Below are 21150 nucleotides of genomic sequence, written 5' to 3' on the forward strand. Positions count from 1 at the left end.
GAGTATGTTCTTTTTCTTAAATTTTCTTTCTTTAAATATTTTTTTAAATGTTTTTTTCTTTTATATTTTAAGTTTTTATAAAATTTTTAATTTTCATTAAATTTATATAATTAAAATATCTGTTTTTAAGTATTAGTTTTTTTGTTTTATCATATTGTTTTAATTTTCAACTTTTTTATTTTCAGTTGTGCTTTTTATTATTTATAATTGTTGTTTCTGTATTTTCTAGCTTTTAATTTTTTTTAACTTTTTTAAATTTCTTTTTAATTACGATTTTTAAATTTAGTTTTAGGTTTTTCTAAATTAAATTTTTATTTTTAAGTTTTTTATTATTATTTTTTAACTTTTTAAAACTCTTTTTTTATTTTATCTTTTTATTGTTTTTATCATTTAATATTTTTTAATTTTTACTTTCTAAGTTCTTTATTTAATTTTTTAATTTTGACAACAGGTTATAAATCAAGATGGCCTGCTACTTTTATCATATTGTTCGCCATTTTTATTAAAACTAAAAGTTACTAAATTTCCTATTTCCTATACAAAAGCTTATGAAGCTTATGAAATTATGAGGAATTTCCAAACAGATGGCACTATATTGCATTATCATTCAAAATAATAAAAAGAAATTTATAGTTCTAAGTTACAGTTATAAGATCCATTATACACGAAATGCATGGCATAATAAAAGATTTATTGACTAAATTTAGTTCGCTTTATTTGCCTATGGCTTTGTATCCACAATCTTGAAATCTATCCGAGATCTCAGATAGAAAGAGAATTGACTAATTACGTTTGAATAATTCAGCCAATTAATTAATGTGATTTTCGGGCCGATTTCTAGCATTTCTAGCATTGTGAACCCAAGACATATATTCCGAACGACAATAGTTTAGCTTATTTTTTTTTTTCTAGATGTTACTGTCATGTAACTAAACTGAGAAGTTCCGAATCCATCATAACCTGTAAAGATGTCAAAGACATGGTGTAAAGAAACAAGGTGTGCTCTTGCACATGAAAATATTTAACCAATGAGGATGATGGAACAAGTAGCCATATTAATATATCAGTCAATTATCGTTTTTCTCGCGATATCAAAATGTAATATAAATAAGGAAAGGACAATTAATTTGTTTAATTGAAAACTACTATTGTGACTTTTATTATTAATAATTATTAAATCCTCTATTATCAAATCACATGTCATGTAATCACAAATTTGTTTACTTTACTATTATTTTTCAATATGAAAGGCAACGTGTTCTAATGCCATTCTAAATATCTGTGCAGAATGTAAATCCAAATTGGGTCTACTTTACGAGCATATCTTGTTTTTTTAGACCATGGTCAAAAATGTTTCATTTGAAAATTCAAGACCGTAGTAATCCATAATATTTTTGTTTCTGTTTAATCAAAAACTTTTCTGCGTATAAAAGTTCTGAAAATATTAATTATAACAAAAATTTTGTTCCTACAATAATATTATTATAATACTTACTATTATGAGCTAAATCCTAATAATCTTTTGTTACTACAAAATTATATATTTTATTATTACGGTCTTGAATTTCCAAAATGAAACATCATCGACATCTTTGTTAGGTTATGATGACCAATCATCCATTTCTATTCCCAAAATGAAAATGAAAGATTCTAATTGATTCATTTTCTTATTCGTAATGTATTATGCATAATGTGTGCTCCGGCTCTAAGGCCCTATCCAGACAAATTTGCATAGCAGCATAACCATGCATCAAAATTGTCCAATCATTTTACATGTGTCTTTATGATAAAAATACGATTAGGTAATTTTCCTTATGCATATGGTTATACTGCTATGCAAGTTTGTCTGGATGGGGCCTTATAATTCCTGATTAACGATTCTAATATTATCAATCACATTAATCGTAGGATCTGTTACATTATAAATGGCTGAAATAGAATCGTCAATCGGCAACCGTAGCCGGACAATTCGTAGTTCTAGTCTAGGATTATATTCTATACACGCTTATCAACAACTATCAGTGTCGTTAACTAACGACAGCCAATGAAAGCCGCGCTTTTTTCCAAGATCATTCTTACCATTGCCTGTCGTTAGTTAACGACACCGACAGTTGTCGATAAGCGTGTATGGAATATGGCACTAGATTACGAGTTACCTGGCTACGATTGCCGGTTAACCGGATTCTATTTCTGCCAACTGTAATGTAATAGGTTCTGGTTATGGTGAATATTAGATCTAATTCATTAATCTAATATTAGAATCGTTAATCGGAAATCGTAACCGGCAAGTAGTCTGGGGGTCGATCATATAACTTTTTCCCTAGGGCGGAACGTGAAAAGTGAAAAGTTTCATGTGAACTTACGCTTATGTACGATTTTGCGGGATCATGTAACTCTCTCAAACGTGAAAATGTGAAATTTTTCACGTGAACTTTTTCGCCATGTACCTTGGTGGCGGAAAGGCGGAAATCTAGGGAATTAATAAATATGCTTCGGAATTAGAGAAGATTAGGGCTGCGTTAGGATTAAGTGTACGTAATAACACCATATACAATTGGTTATTAAAAGATATATATAATACTGTACCAATAAAATAATTTTCATTAGCTATAAAACCTATGAAACTGTCAATGAATGTTTCATGATTTTACTTTCCACGCATCCAAGCTACATACATAATCGCTGTACGTGAAAAGTTTCACGTGAAATATCAAGGTGTGAAAAAATAAAAAATAAAAAGTGAAAAATGAAAAATGAAAAATTTCACGTAAAGTTACATGATTGATTCCCTGATACGCCCTTAACACTGCTTATAGGCAGATAAAGTGAATTAAACTTAGTCAATAAATCTTTTATTATGCCATGCATTTTGTGTATAATGGGTCTTACAACTGTAAATCACTAAAATTTCCTGCCTAGATGCATTGGTTAGTTAAATTTAGTGCGTCATTGGCATGTCATTGATTAGTTAAATTTAGTACGTCACATCACTGAATAGCCAATAAAAGACCGCATCAATGAAATACTAACCTATTTTAACTTTTTATTAATAATAAATGATAATAATAAATGATAATTATATTGCATAAACCATCCTTGATTAATAAGAAACTCATGTGCAAAAGTTGATATCAAACTGTATTATAATTACTAAAAACTAAGGTAACAAAGGTTTGGCTTTGATGAAACGCATACTCCCTTCATTTTTTGCCAACCTTCAGTTGGCAGCAGTCGGGGATAAAAAAAAAGGAAAAACGTTGCCATTATTATGACTTCATTATAATAGCATCTATTTCATTAGGACGGCTCAATTATCTGAAAGACACGTTGCTGAAAGACAGATAAAGATTTATGAAATTTTTCTTCTTGTTGCTTGAGGCTTTTATCCCTTTTTTTTTCAATCAGATTCTTTGGAGAGAAATGACGATTATTTAGACACACGTCAGCGCGGATTCATCGAACACAAAAGGCGGCCCGCCGTCGTTGCCGTTAATTTAATTAATGCCATTAGTGAATTTGCATAATGCGACGTCTTCATCCGTTCTACTTTGTTTATCCCACGTTGTTTATGGCCCGCCGGCAAATTACCGGGGTGGCTATTACCGCGTTTATTTCCACGAGGGAAGTCCGCGAGTGTTCTCATTACGGGTTCGTTCCGCCGCCGATTTCCCAATGATATAATCGGCTAATGGCGAAGCAGGCTGACTACGGTAGGTTCAGCGAGCGTGGCGTTTCAAGCGCGAGGAAAAGAAATGAAGAAAAAAAAAAAATGCAAATTAATATGCACGCCTGAGTCGCCTGCCGCTTACGTGACTCGCGCGGCGTGGGTGATGTAATGATGTAATAAAAGGACTCGCCAGTGCAGATTGGACTCGCGGAGCGAACGACAGCAGCAACCCTTTCGCCAGAATCGCCGCGGTCCGGTCGAGGAACATTTGCATTGTGCATTGATCTTTTCAAAAAATTTCGTAGGAATTTCCAAGACCGAAACAGCGATTCCTAACAGTGCGATTAAAGAAAAGTCAGTTTACACCGGCGCAGTTTTGAATAAAAGTTTTATTTAAAATAGTAATATATGTAAGTAAAATAATGACATTTAAAATTTTTCAATAACTCTCATTTGTTAATTGTACTGATTAATAACAGATTTCTTACTAGAATATTTGTCTTCTTGATTATTATGAAGATTACTAAAAATGTAGTGTTATAATATTCGTTGGACCTTGCCAACTACCGTCATTGACTTGGTAGCAGTGACATAGATGTGCCTTCCCTCTTTTGTGATTTTCTAGGAATTAAGAAAGATAGATAGACGATGCATTTGACATTTAAACCTTCCGCTTACCAGTCGCAGAATGAGACTACTGACATTTCTGTTTCAGATAGCATTACGAATTACGATAAAGCTATTATCAACGCGAACTAGTTTTTGCTCCTTTTAATAAATTTGCCCTTCCCATTTGCGACATAGCACATTCCCCTTCGTTTTCTTTCTTCGAAATAATTTTATTTATTTGACGTAATTTAGATATCAAACCAATAGAATTATACTAATTATAATCGTTAAATAATATTTTTTTTTGTATTGCATGAGTAGAAGAAATAGATCGAAGAAATAAATGAAAACGTTCGAATAAAAAATAGCACCGACAAGATTGTGGAACAGTCGAAACGGCTTCATAAAATTTGTTGTACGTTTGTTTTAATCGGTTGTCAATTAAAAGCCTATTAGACGACCTTTCGACATTTCCTACGGCTTGTTCGCGAAAGCAGCGTCGGAATGATTGAGACGTCTTTTGCAATCAGTCGATCCTCGGCTATTGGTTACTCGTTAAGATGCTGTAAGATGTTAAGGTGCGTTACACGCGCGTTTTCGCGCCTTCGCACAGAGATAGATGTCACATTGCCGTATAGCACCGCAACGTATCGCGCAAAGATTCTTTGCCTCGGCCGAAGCTGCGGCCGAATGGCTTTCAGCATTCACGAGCGGCTCATTCACGGACGAATAACACGGCTCGTTACGGCCACGCGAAAGCCGCAAAAGGAGCAAACTACATATCGGTTAACCGGACGGTGAACGTTTTAGAGAGAGAATGTCCGCTGCCGGAGCTTACGTGTAAATGTAACGTTACAATATCGATACGTTGACCCGCTGCTCCACTGTGGCATAGCGCCGGAGAACCGATCCGATCCGGCCAACCGTGAAATCCGAACGATCCTTCGTGTGGCGCCGCGATACTTGAAATTTTCTCCGCGAACGATAAAGTTCACGATAACGAGAAAAGTGGATTGAATCGACATTTTTTTTTTTAATAATCGTGACGTAATTTGAAAATACGCAGGCTGCTTTATCATCATCCTCGTGTATTTTCAAACTTTCTCAAGAACGGAAGGTTGAAGAAAAAATTCACCATTCTTCGAGACTTGAATCATTTTTTTTTTAATGTTATACAGTGTGACACTCAAAAATAGATACTCTCATTTTGGTAGCGTATTCTAATTTTTCTTAAATATGGAAAAAGGTTATGCAGACATAGATTTTAGATTGGAAACTCCTCTTTTCTAAAATATAAACAGTTTTGGTTTACGATGGAGTATTTTAGAAATTTTTTAAATTTAAAGAAATTGCTGAAAATGATTGTCTTCTATAACAATACGCCTCATGTTGACATTTCAGATTTAAAAAGTTTAGTAAGAACATCGAAAACATTCAAAACTTGATATATTTCGAATTTTTTCATACACGATAACAATAAAGTGATAATGAATAAAGTTTTGAAGTGTTTCCAGATAATATTAGTATCATAAACTAAACTTTTTAAAACAAATAATTTAGAGGAAAGAACATAAAAGTCAAATTTTGGCCTTTATGCTTCTTCCCCTTAACTATTTTGAAATATTCAAGTCCATTAGTCCTTTTAGTAATCCTTTTTGTTTTAAACTTTTCAGATGTTTCAGATAAATAAAAATCTCAAAGGAATTATATCAGGAGAGTGTGCAATTGATCCTCTTTTGCTAATCCATCGATTATATTTGATGTAATTATTATTAAGATATTCTCGAGCAATTTAAATTAAATAGATCGGACCTTCGTCATGTGTAAATATATAATATATGATACACGAGTGTGTATTGCTAACGGTACATTTTAAATGGTGTTAAAAGTTTAATTTCCAAAAATTGTGTGTAATTTCTATCATTGAATATAAATGAGAGGAAAACTGATCTATTAAAAAAAATCTTCAATAATTCCAGCCCACATGAAAATTGCATGAAAATTGATATTAGTGTCAAAATTAATGAATAGCATGCACATACATTCAGATGTTAATTGTGAAAATTTAAATAGCATCTCGCGTAAATTTTGTCTTGTCTATTATAAATCTTATCTATGAAAGATGCAGACAGATACCCGAAATGTAATATACTAATGCAAATAGTATCACTATTGCAAATATCACTGAGAAAAGATTACTTGTTGTTTGATTAATAAGCCGCTGACAGAAATTCTTGTATTCTCTGTATGTGATAAAAATATAAACAATTTTCTCGTAAAATTCTTTGTATACGTACAATTCCGCGAGAAAGATTTTGCATTTTTAATGCAATTCTGAATTTTCTTCGATGCGTGTATCTGCTCTTCAACTTCAGCGATTCAAACATATCTCATATTTCTTCAGTTAATTGTATTAGGTGAGAAAGATTCAGTTTTTCCTTAAGCCGACAATGTACCGAAGAAAATGTACTTTTAGCAGAACATTGTCATTGTCGAGAAAAGATCTCTCGATAGAAACGCTTTTCTGCGATGTTTCCATTAGCTCGTCCATACATAAAGTGAATATCTATCCATTTCGATATTAGAATAAGTCATCCTAATAACATTATCTTAAATATGAAACGTTTAAATACAGAAACATTTAGATTGATTTATTATATACGCTGTCTCTAATATCAAGATGTTTTATTAAATTATTATAGGAGACGGAAAAATCGATAAAAATTAACCGGACTCGAATTCAAAAGCCTTCGTTAACTCAACACTTAAATCATTACGTAACACTTAATCTGCATGACTACGACGGCTTCTCTTCTAACTTTACGTTATCTTATTTATGTTTTCAATCTCCTAATACCCAAAAATCGCTTACAATCCATTTATTGCCTACATTATTTATTTCTAACAAAAAAAAATGTTGATAGTGTTCGTAGTAGCGTTCTACGTATAATAGCTATTTATGAAAAATTTCGATTTATAAATAGCGCAACGTGATTATATCTCGGAAAGAAAGAGTTTCCGGACCTACCCTTTATACAATGTTTTTTTTCATCTTTAGGAAGATTAGAATACGCTATCAAAGTGGAATCATCTATTTCAATGTCACCATTTTTGTAACACGTAAAAGCGTAAATGTCATAAGAATTAAAATTTATTTAAAATTAGATCGGAGGAATGGATGATTTTCGAGAATTCCTGTTTTGTGGAGTATCGATCTCACCGTGCCTTTTTTTCGGCGCGTGCGATTGATCGACGATCGTACGATCTACCAATGAACGGCGCTGCCGTTCTCATTATTCTACTGTACTGACAAGCCGATTGCCCGGATAATTGGGTCTTTACGTAAGGAGATCGGCAGGAAAGTTCTGTATTAATCCGCGGAGGCGGAAGACGCGCATGGTAATTATTTCTTCGACGACCACATCAATATATCACATCGACGATCATCGACTGTATTCACAGAATTAACATTATGAAATAATAAATATTCTATAAGAATTATCAAGAAGTGAGAATAAACGATTAATTAATGAAGTAAAAAATATAAAAAGGAAAAATGCGAATATCAGATATTGAATTAACAATGAGAAAAAGGAAATAATTTCAGTCGAATAATTATTTTAATTAGTCTAATAGAAGCAATTTAATTATTGTTTGATAAGCTGTGTATCTACGCAAATTAAGTTATAATAGCTTAATTAATTATTTTCAAGTATTTTATCTAGTTTAAACAGCACATTCGATAACGGATATTAGATTAATTGTAATTTTAAACAATTATCTGATTAAAAATTAGAAAATCTGATTAAAAATTATTTAGGTTAAAAAAACTAAATCGGGCTGTGAAATTGGTCTTAGTTATCTCGTAGGAAATTCGTAACTTCCTGCTGATCCAGGAAAGGGGTGAAATAGAGATCCAGATCATCGGCACCAGACGATCGCGAATCTCCGATCAATTTCCGGTCTATCTGAAACGCGGAAACTGGAACATAATTGGAGATCCCACGTAATGTCGAGATACGTAATCGCCAGAGTAAGTTGTCAGAAGACAATGGAATCATTTTCAGAGCGTTGTATATTCCGGAACAACTTACTCTTTAAATGCTTGGATTAATAAATTCTTATTTCATAAGAATTAATAACAATTAATAACAATTATATATGTTAAGACAAATTATAAATGAATCGATAAATTAAAACGTTTATAAACGTTTATAAAAATTTGCAATATTAAATATTGCAAATTTTTTAAATTTTATAAAAGGACTTGATTACTAAAATGTCTATTTTATCGTATTTTACAATGCTGCTTTTATGAATCTCTAATCCTCGATTATGTCTTAATCACAAAATCTTGTATAAAATAAATTATTGAATTTATTAGTCTTTTGTTTTTTTTTTAAGGATGTATTATAACAACATCAATTTTTATAATTCTTATATTTACAATAAAAAAATTATAAAAAACTTACAGATTATTCTAAATCGTATTTAAAAATAAAATAAAAAAGCTTAACGGCAATTTGAAACTTAGATAAAAAATTATTTAAATAAATAAATAAAAGTTGTGCTCCAATGGAAATGTAATTTAGAAGTAATAAAACTTTCAATTTTTTTATGTAAATATTTTAAATATTTAAGATTATTTATGTACAGTTTTATTACAGGATAGTTGTTCTGTAAATAAAAATTTAACTTTATTCATATCATCATTTATTTGGTTTATGCTCTTAATTTTAAGGCTCTAAAAATTTTTATTTATAGATAATTAGAATAATTAATTTCTGCACTGCGATAAAATTTAATAATTATTCAAGATAATATAAATCATCTTGAATGTTTAAAGTACCTATATAAAAAAATCTTGTTATTACTTTTTAATTACTTTTCTATTAAAACATATTTGTACTTTTTATTTTAATAATTTTTGATTCAGGTTCTAAATGATCGCAAAAATTTTTTGGATCACTTTTAAATGTGATCCAGAATAATTTATAATATTTTTTTAGTGTAAATAAAAATAGGTGTAATTGTAAATGTAAATTAAATCTTTGATTCTAAATTTTTTATAGCCTCGAGATTATTTAATTTTTTACATTATTTTTACAGATCTTTATTCCGGATAGAGCCTAAATTCCGCGCAATTTTAATTTCGAAAATTTTTATCAACTTGCAACGTGAGATTTTCTTGAGGAATCGAGCAGTTACACGACTTATTTCGATACATGATGCTTTGAAAAGAAAGAAACGAGCAGTTCGTGATTCACCACGAAAGGGAATAAAATCGCGCGACCGCACGATCAGATTGCCGAAGATTCATCGCGGATCGGTTTAGAAAGTTTAAGAAGCACTCAAGAGGCATCTTCTTATATTCTCTTCTTTCTCTCTTTCTCTCTCTCTCTCTCTCTCTCTCTCTCTCTCTCTCTCTCTCTCTCTCTTTTTATTTTCCTTCCATTCGGCTGTGCACAATACACGCCATCCAGCTCTGTCTTAATTCTGAACTGTCACGATCAGAATAAATCCAACGATGGAGAATCATCGCGCGAAAAAGTACACATTGTTTCATGACGTTCGTTTATGTAATCGCAGAGTTATTATCATTATCATTTGAGTTTCGATTTCTGTCGGTGTGAGATATGTTCGGTCGATCGATTTGATCACTGATTTGTAACCGAAATCAGATAACGAGGATGCTCCGAGTTTTATTGTAATTTATAAAAAACTGAAAATGGAAAGATTTGTCGACCTACAATCGCCTTGCTGATTAAGATATAAATTAACATACAAATTCTTTAAAAAGGAAACAGTTTGCATATTACGCTATACATTTTATATTTTACATGATATGTAGATGACATATTTTTTTTTATAAAATTTTTCGGATATATACAGAACTCTGAAATAAGTGAGTAGCAATGTTTTTTTTGGTCAAAAATAAATAATATAGTAACATATTCTAATATTGAAGACAGCGTATATTATAGTAACACAGTCTTTAAATACGTTTTATAGAATAGCGTTAGGATAGTGTTATCAGGATGGCTTAATATAATATCAAATGAGCAGATATTTACTTCTATGTATGAACTTTCGTTTAAATATAATAAATGCTAGACATTACATATAACTTTTACAAATTGAACTTTCAACATTACAGGACATACCGTAATAATAATACGCAATCGAATGTGATTTATACACAATATATTTCCGGCCTATTTTAGTCAAAAATTTTGTTCGGAAATATCTTAATAAGAATCAGTGAATTGATAAAAAAGAATTAATTGCATGGTTTGCAGACTCCTCTAACTTAATTTTTTTGGATTATTATTTGCGGAGACATTTAAATAACTTAATTTATGATTATCTATAGATATCTGAAAACACTTAAAAACCAGATTACCGTATGTGACAAAATTTGGAATACATCAGCAATTTTTGAATGCTTGGACAGTCTATGAAACATCAATATGAAATGTGTATTGTTGTAAAAAGAAATTATTTTTTTAGCAATTTCTTTAAGTAAGTTTTGAATCTTATGTATTATTGTATTCTTAAAATCTCACTGTATAAATCATCATTCTACAAATAAATAGTATTTATATCTCGAAAAAAATATCCGGATCTATATTTATATGATTTCTTTTTATTTTTAGAAAGATAAAGAAAGAAAAAAATAAAGAAATATGTTATCAAAGTAGAACCATTTATTTCAATATAACTTTATATCATATATTTAAAAATTTATAGTAAAATTTATTTCTCATCTTACTAAAAATTAAATAATAAAATTTAATATATTTAATTAAGCTAACAGCTCTTTCTATTTAAAATTTTGTATTTAGTTACATTTATTTTTATTTTCTAATAGGATCTCTCATTCCTGTTTACTTGCTTACTAATTTATCTAGATAGAAATGATCGATAAAAACCTTCTATTATGGACGTTAAAAGATATGCTATACTCGATATGATCTCATGCGACAGTCATTAATAATCATCAATTATTAATAACCTCGTGATTATTAATATATCTCTAGAGATTAGAGAGTACCATTATATTCTTATAATATATACAAATAAATTATCAAAACATGCAAAACGAGGAAGATAAGCCCGTGATACAAAAATTCTCTCGTTATAAATATAACATATCGGTGAAATCAATATCTCTTTCAATCTAGAAAGTTTATGTGATTCATCTGCAAAGAAGTGACGCACGTTTTACTGTATGCTATCTAGTAATTAGAGATTAAAAAGAAAGTATTGCTTGAACGATTCCACACACACACACACACACACACACACACACACACACACACACACGCACGCACGCACACGCACACACACACACACACACACACACACACACACACACACACAGAGCACATATCGTCAAAGCTCGTCATTTCTACGAGTTACATAAGAAATCAATGCTTGAAAATAATTTATTCCAATCCTATTTTTTTCTGCCAAAATGAGCGATTTCATTTTTCAATACGTTATTCGGGCGCGCGATTATGCGGAAATGTGAAATCTCCCAAAGATGATAATGTATTAATATATACTGCAATACGGTGTAAATGAGACTTACACTAACTAATGTAACGTAAATGTGATGAATAATTATGTTAAATCGATTCCACATTTTTTGCCATTTCCCTAGCATCTAGAATTTCGTTATCCGCTTCTTCGTGAGAAATGATCCTCATAAAAGACGTAGAATAAATTTGAAAAATAGATCGCGTTCTGTTCTACATGGTTCTAAGGATGTTTTACCGGACGCGCGGCCTTGAATTTTCTACTTTCGGAAGGAAAGATGGAATCTGCGACGTTAATGTATACGGGACGCGACGTCGCGTCTCCGATTTCGAATTCGTTTTCCTCCGCGTAAAATTAGAGCCGACGACTCGGGTCGAGGACTATTAATTAGGAACGAGAAAACGGCTGGCTTCCTGGTTTCTCGGTGTTCAACGTTAGAAGCCGTTTGCCTCTAGTGAAATTATTTCATTCTCAAACTAGTTATTTTGAAAGTATCTCGAGTCAAACATGATAAATAAGAAGTAAGTGTCTAAGAAACGCTCATCATTATAATGCCTATCATTATTATCACGACAATAAAAAAAGAAGTAGCATTTTTATTTTCACATAGATTATGTTGATTACGTCGAAATTAATTTGTCACTCTCTAATTACATTTGTAATTTTCTTTTCCTTGCGGATAATGCGAAAGAAAGAATCCGATTTGTCGATTGCGATTTGACCGCGAAGTCTGACATGGCATATCCTGCGGAGGGTGCGGCCGTCATCGTTTTCGCATAAAATGCATCGTACATGTATATATATATATATACATATATATATATATATATATATATATATATATATATATATACATATATATATATATATATTGCGCGATACGGAATCTGGGGGGAAAGTCGTTCGCCGTGGAAACGAGCCATGGTCGGGCCGATGTGCCGGTTTTACGTAAGGTGAAAATCGTCTCTCAGGAGCGCGGCCGCGAGAGACGCGAGGAAAGTGCACCGAAACGAGCGGAGACGCCTTTGCGAATCGCACGCACGTAAATAGCACGCGCGTTGCACACGTAATGCACCCCGCAAGAAGAATATATTATTTATGGACAGTACATTTACATATAAATATCGCATCGCTGTGATTTCCGTTATTGGAAATAATACGAGATGACAAGGCGAAGACAAGCGTGGGTTATTTAGACGCGCAATAAAGGCGGATACATCGACTTGCACATCGACGTTCACACGTAATAATCGCGGGCAGGGAGAATTTGTAAATTCGTACCTTCGAGAAAATTCGTGGCCGCGAATTTTTTAAATTGTTAATCGATGTACATTTATTATTTGATTGACCTTTTCTCTTTTCTGATGATCGTTAAATTAATCTACATCTAATGACGCGCGCAATACAGTGTACAGTTCAGAATATATTACACCACTTATTTTTATACATACAAAATTATGAAAATTTATAAATTATTCCAAGTCATATATTTGAAAATAATACAAAGATGCGATAACGTACCGTGTGATTTAGTACTGGAGCAAAAATTATTATCAATGTAAATTATTTTTAATGTAAATTATGTAAACAATTACATTAAATATATTAAATAATATATTAAATATAACGTAAATATATTAAAATAAATAAGTAGAAATATGTTCTAATAAAAATGTAATTAAGAAATAATCATAAAAATCTCAATTTCTTTATATAAGTACTTTAATATTTAAGATTACTTATGTAAAGTTTTATTACAATGCAAAAGTTAATTATTCCATAAATAAAAATTAAATTTTGAGAGTACAAACAAAACGAGTGGTAACACAAATAAAATTAAATTTTTATTTACAGAACAATTAATTTCTGTATTGCAATGAAACTTTACATAATTATCTTTATATAATTCGAATGCTTATATAAAAAAATTTAGATTTGTTATTATTCCTTATATTTCTATTAAGATACATTTTTACTTTATACTTAAATAAATTTTGTTTCAGCTACTAAATCGCCGCAAAATGTATTGTATTGCTTTGAAATATGATCTCGAAATAATCTAGAATTTTTTTATAATTTTTTTCATTGTAAATAAAAATAATAATGTAATGGTGGATAATATATCCTTAAGAATCGTCGATAGATCGCCACGTGATTTTTCTTAGTTTAACAATCATATACATGAAAGAGATATTCATCTTTTCTTCTTTTTACCTAACCTCGAATGAATATCTCGAGTTCGCCGACGGACCTGACAAGCCATGATACACACACACACACACACACACACACACACACACACACACACACACACACACACACACACACACACACACACCACACACACACACACACACACACACACCACACACACACACCACACACACACATATACATACATACGCCCCCGCACCTCGGAAGGCCGGGCTTGGGAATGATTGAATCGCGCTGATCATTCATAACTGCCACATAAGCGTATCGAAGCAACGCAATCGATCGCGATACCGTGTGTTATCGGCCCCATTTATCGAACGACGGTCGAGCCACGATTCGTTATGATAAATCGAGATCCGATAAACATCGCGTCGCAATAAAGTGCACACAAACCGCTACAGCTGTGCGCTTGTGCAACTTACGACCTTGAAGCTATTCGAATTATAAGGGATTGCCAAATACCGTTTGTTTTGCAAAAGATGAATATCCCGCCCAGATAGTTTACAGCTGTTATCAGCATCACTTTTGAACTTTTGAACGCGTATTTATCAGCGAACGTAATTGTTTTACGACCTTCGATATTATACTGCATTATTAGATTTGACTATATTTAAGTTTATTATTAAATAATTTTATTTTAAATTTCATCCGTTGTTTATGTTAATTGTTTTGTGGTTAAAGAAAACTAAGTAAACTTGAAATTTGTTCTGCGATTTTCTGCTAGATAATTATTAGAAATAAGTATCTGAAGTATTTTAAGCGGCGGTTTAGTAGTACTAAATCAAAACTTATTTAATTATAAAGCAAAAATTTATCTTAATATAAATATAATTAAGAAATAATGACAAATCTTTTATATATAAGCATTTGAAATATATAAAGATAATTATGTAAAGTTTCATTGCAATACAGAAATTAATTGTTCTTTAATTAAATAATTATTCGTTTTTATATATTACATTAACCGATTAAATTTCTGTATTGTAATAATTTTGATATATTTTAATATCACGCTTTATTTCGCAAAAATGAAAAAAGATACATACAAAACTGCAAATATATTTTATAAGTACTATATACAAATTAATTTTAACATCATTCAATTTTATCATTTTTTTATCAAATTCTAAGAATTTTATTTTATTTCATTTTTCTAATTTTTATATACTATTTTATTTAAAGGAAAAAATTATATATATGATGAGTGTGATGAAGATAAATTTTTATCATAAAATAAGGTAAATATTTTTATTGGATTTTTATTGATAATAAATCACGGTTAAAACATCAATGCGACAATTAATATCACTTTTGAGTTAATATGTCAGAGTCTAAGAATCTCGATGAAAGTAAGTTTTGTCGATTATCTAGAAATAATTAACAGACATTGCACGAAATAAAGAGAAAGTTATATTACATAATAATGATGAGAATGTTTTTACCATATTTAAAAATTTTGATAATTACAACAACAATAAAAATCAACATTAGATACACATATGTAAATAATGTATTTAATGTGTACATATTAAACACAGTATATATATGTGTACATATTAAACACATATATATATATATATAGACCGAAAAAATATCGAAAAATTTTAAATTTAAAATTAAACTGCTTTAAAATTTATATTAATCTTTTTAACACGCCATTTTACTAGCCATATAATTAATCACGTCCAGCAATAATTCAGATCGCAAAATCCATTTGGGTTCGCCGATGGAGAGAATTATAAGGTTTACTTGCGCGACCTGAATTATTTTCGCCTGCTAATGTAGTCCGGCCATTATTCCCAGTGGACTTTCGAATGCCCTGTTCCCTCTCTCTCTTGTATGCACATACGATCTTATTTATCATTTATTCCACGTATGGAATCGATACACGTGACGCTAGTGTTAGAATCGAACAACATCAAAATAAAATATATAAAAGCTGCATAATTTTTAATAAACATTAAATCTCGAATGTTTTTAATGGTCTCTTATTTTTAAGTGTTAAATAAAAAAATATAAAGATTGAAATACACAAAAAACATTATAAATCTATATGTTAGCGAAATAATGTGCGAAGTAATAAAATATCTGCTATATTTAAAATATCGATCTTTATATTTATATAACATCATAATGTATTATATATACATATATATTATTTATTATTAATCTTACTTAAAAATAAAATTTTTACAATAAATACACTAACCTTACAAAAAAAAAATCGATATTTCATAATAATTCATGATGTTTTATTACTTTGCACATATTACTTCGCCAATGTGGAATGTAGTATCGTAATAAATTCTTCCTGTGCATTTATATATATATATATACGATTATTACTATTTTATAATAAAATAAGCACTTGTGAAGTCTAAAAGCGTATCGTAATAAAATGGCAAAAAGGACAAGTGGTAAAGTGTGACAAAGATATTCCTGCTTGATATCACAAGTTAAAATTTAATTATAAAATCACAGAATATTGATCGAATGATTCTTTAAATTGCGTTCTTGCGACTATTCCACCAAGGACTTTTGCTCAAGGAGTTGCCTGAGTTACGCTTAATTAGTAGACGGGCAATTAAGTAGCCGCTTTGGGCGCCCGATCGGAGTTCGACATGTGTGCCGAATGCGGTACCGCGATATTAGACGGCGTTTGTTCCTCTTCTCGTGCCGAGACTTCCAGGCAAATATTGACACTGACGATAGAGATGTCACACGTCCTTTGAAACTACTAACCGTCAGCAAGAGCATACAAAGACCGGCGGACCGGCGTGGCGGGACGAGTTTATTTACCTCGGTTAATTTCTTTACGCCTCCGGACGATTTAGTAGCAATTAGCATGCCCAGTTATTACGTTATTATCATCGTTATTATCATCCGAGAGCAAATTGTTAGAATGATATTAGCGTTTTGACATCGTGTGTTTCCTATGTATTATATTTGACACACGAAGGGCTTTCTCTGTTAGTGAAACAATTTTATGATCCGTTACGTGGACTATTAAAAATATATAAATATTTCCGTAGAGTTTGTATTTCAACGTTTGTATTTCAATAAATTTGATAGAAATTTATGTATATGATTGTAATTGCTGAGATCGTGATTAAATAGATAAACTTGCAGAAAAGAACTTTATTTTTAACACAGAAATTATGACTATCCACGATACATACAAAAAAAAAAAGTGGAATGATGCGGAAGTGGAAAAAATTATAAAATGATTAATATAATAAAAAAAAAAAGCAAACAGAGTGACGCTAACATTTAAAAACTAGCTATAAACAAATTATAATCTCTTAATATCTACATCTATTATAATCGATGATTTAAATACTGACTTGCTACTTGTCGCAGACTTTTATCGTTAGCTTCTTCACTTCAGAAATTTCTTTGATATAGTACGTATATAATTTAAAAACGCCAGTGCGTCTGTAACTTTATCAAACTTTCGCGGTTTTACATTTTACATTTATATAAGTAATAAAAAGGCTGACATTATTAGACATAATTTAAATTTTTATATATGTAAATTATTATGAATATCAAAAAAGTAATTTGGCTTTTATCATGGACAATAAGACATTTTTATTACGCGAATTTGACTGCATAAATAGTTTTGGAGGTATTTTCGTGTTGCTACTTCATAAAGTTAATTTTATTGATGCAATCCAAGTCCAATTTAACGCACTTGTAATAATATCATATATATCTCAAGTAATAAACGTGATTAAGTCATTCAACTCGTATATATAGAGCTTAATCTAAAAAAATACAAATCATCTTTCTTCCTTTCTTTGAAAATATGCATCATGTTTATTCCATGTAGTTTATTCCAAATCTTCCAAATCTTCAAAAAATATCCTAATTACCTATTAAATTATCTAAAAGATATATTTGATGATATTTATATTATTAATATATTGTGTCGTATTATCTATCATATATTGATATTTAATTAAAATCTTATCAAGAATTTTCGTAGATAAAAATAAATTAAATCGTATTTTTGTTTCATCGTAAGATTACATGTCAAATCTGCTCATGCAGATTACAATAGTACGTAGTATTGTTAAGTATTCTTTATTGATCCAATCCAAACGATCATAAATTTCGATTAGATTAGGTCAAGTCAGGTCAGATCATTTGATTATTGTACTTTCTCTGACATCAATTATCTGTAGCGTTAAAAAACATTTTAACAATAGTGAAAATTTTATTCTTGCTTTTCTTGCTTATATGCGAATGTAATCTTCTTCTTCATTCCCGCTTTCCGGAATAGGATATAGTTCTTTTACTGCTTTTATTTCTTTACAATTCCTTGTCATTATCTGATTCATTCAAGATAAATTGAAAATCATTCAAGATAAATTCAAAAATCCGACTTGATTTGATTTTTCGCCGAATTTTACTCTTAATTATACATCGTTCGTTCTTCTTTTAATCTATATGTGTTGCATGATAGACAGAAGTACTTATAGGCCCGTTCTTTTTGCTTAATCTGCACAATTAGTATAAAATTGATAAGTTTTCTTTCAATTATAGATACTTAAATCTCTTTATATGATGTTATGGCAATTTATAGAAACTTATCGGAAAAATATAATATTTGCTAAACACACATGATAATCATTAGCTGTTTTTCTAATGGGAACGGTTTGTATTCAATACGTATCATAATTATACATACGATGTTATAAATTTTTGTAAGCAATTCTTTAAAAGCAGATGATGATTTGAAAATGCATTTAAAATATCTTATCTAAGAAACGAAAAACATTTTTTTCTGCATGTTGATAAATTTTAGGAACATTTAAATTTTCATCTTCATCGTCATTAGCATTAAAAAATATTTCTCAAAATTAATAATGAAAATTATTTATTATAAAAATTAATATTTTATTATATTTTTCAATTTGCCTAATTTTAATCTTAATATGATGGCTCGGAATTGTTTAGAATTAATCTCTCTCCTCTGTTTGCTCAAAGATCATGTGATTGAAACTTATCATCTGCTAACTCGCATTTCAGATTTACAATACCAAACTCAACAAATGTCAATTTTGACTACTATTTCTTTTTTCGCCTATCGTTCATCATGTTTATTAGAAGGAATTATGACGACAGTGTACAATGGTCGCAATTTGTTATAAACCGCTGCTACCCTTATCCATTTTCTTTCTCAACAAATATCAGTATGACGGTTTTCAGAATACGCAATACAGCCGGCTGACAGCTAGACCATCGATTTGATTGGTAGCAACATTTGGCGTTGTCAACAAAAGACATCGATTGGCGTTATTCGTTGTATAGTGAAGTTTTTAGTTTTGCATACCCGCCGCACTTTTGCTGCTGCTTCTGCTGTGTCATTGGAATCGGTTGCGAATCTTCCTTTTGCAATATTGATTGCGACATTGATGCTCGAGGAATCACTAGAACTGTACACTTAGGCACATTTCTAACATAGAGTTTCTTGGACGCTCTTCAATTCGCGTCTGCGCTGGAACATTGTCTTTCCTAACATAGTAAACAATACTATCGGTATTATCTCGTTGCAGCAGAGCAACGATAGATTCTTACTGACGAAGACATTGTACATGCATTTCTCAATGCCTAGTCATCTTCCAGGTGATAAAGTGACATGCTAATACCGCTATGGAAACCGTTAGAATGCAAATTCCATAGAAAACTAGATGACTACTCCGGCATCTGCCAAATTATAAATTATTCATATAATTGTACAAAAACATTTGCTTATAATTATATATCCAATAAATTTGGAAATTTATTGGATATTAAATCGCCTATTTTTTTCTTTTGATGTAACATCCTCGCACATACTTGGCTTGCATATATCAAATTTTACTTCTAGATTTTATGAACCGTTTTGTAATTATCCGCTAATCGTTTCACAGAAAAAGAGAATTATGAGGTCAGGATAGCGCAAATACAATGATCAAGTACAGCCATTATCAAATCTTAAATCTGTCAGATACATTCTTTGAATTAAATAAATTGACCGATTAATCCTTTCTTTCTTGATACATTAGCAACTTCCTGAATCCATTAATTTTTTAAAATTATAGGACTTTTTATAAAAAAAAGATCTCCAACACGGAAATTTAAAATATTAAATTTTGGCAACACAGAGATTTTTTAATAATGTGTTATTATTATTTGCTGTTCGAAATTAAATTCGAACGAAAATAAATTTATAAGTCATTTCTTGTTTTTATTTTATTATTTATTAACAAAAAAATAAAAAGGTTTTATTTAAGAAATTGTAAGGATACACGTACAGTTTTGCTGAAGTACATATTTAAAAATATGGCCAGATACAGATTTGAAAATAATTATGTTAGGCTATTCAAATAATAGAATGCTTAATATAATAATATACATAACATAATAATGCATAATGCATAACATGCTTAAACATAATATTAATATTATCTAAATTTTTTTCTATTCTAACAATCAATTTGAGTACTCTTATTTTTCGATAGTCTAACAAAATTATTTTTAGACCTACAATTGTTTACTTCAGCAAAATTGTTTCTTCCATGTAGAAGGTAAAATTGCTTAAAAATTATTTGCCAGATCATTTATTTTCAATAGCGTTTGATATTCACACTTACTGATAATCTTAATTATTAAAACTCATAGAAACAGATCTATCTATTAAGAAATAGATAGCATACATAAGAGCAGAAGGTTGCGATCTTTTGAGGTAGAGTAATATATAAAAACTGTCCCAGGATATCCAACGTCAGTACGAATACAAATTTCAATTCGTCGTCGCATTGACTCCCCGAATACGCTAATATACCGAATACGCCTCGGAGTTTTACGGATTGTTTCGCAACAACTCCTATAATATGACCTCGCGAAATGTTTGTAGTTGCTGATAATTCAACAGTGTTTCTGAAGTAAATTTTTCCATAGCTGTTCACTTAATATGTTTTCATTCTCTAGGTGTGAAACATGTTTTTCCAAGTGTTTGTCAAAGTTTGTCAAAGTTTGTCAAAGTTTGGTACTCTTTAGTCACTCTATATGTAATAGAAGTTAATGAAAGTATTAGTGTATTATAAAGTAATGATGATAAAAATATAAGT

At 30.4% G+C, this 21150-nt stretch overlaps 1 protein-coding gene across 2 annotated transcripts in view; it reads left to right on the forward strand.

The window, feature by feature from the left end:
* LOC105431034 (uncharacterized) overlaps positions 1-21150 on the forward strand; it is an 87178-nt gene that overhangs the window by 18021 nt on the left and 48007 nt on the right. The gene's annotated exons all lie outside the window — the stretch shown is intronic.

This window comes from Pogonomyrmex barbatus, unplaced genomic scaffold, assembly GCF_055798465.1.
Source record: "Pogonomyrmex barbatus isolate J1 unplaced genomic scaffold, ASM5579846v1 scaffold17, whole genome shotgun sequence".
In the NCBI taxonomy this organism is placed as follows: Eukaryota; Metazoa; Arthropoda; class Insecta; order Hymenoptera; family Formicidae; genus Pogonomyrmex; species Pogonomyrmex barbatus.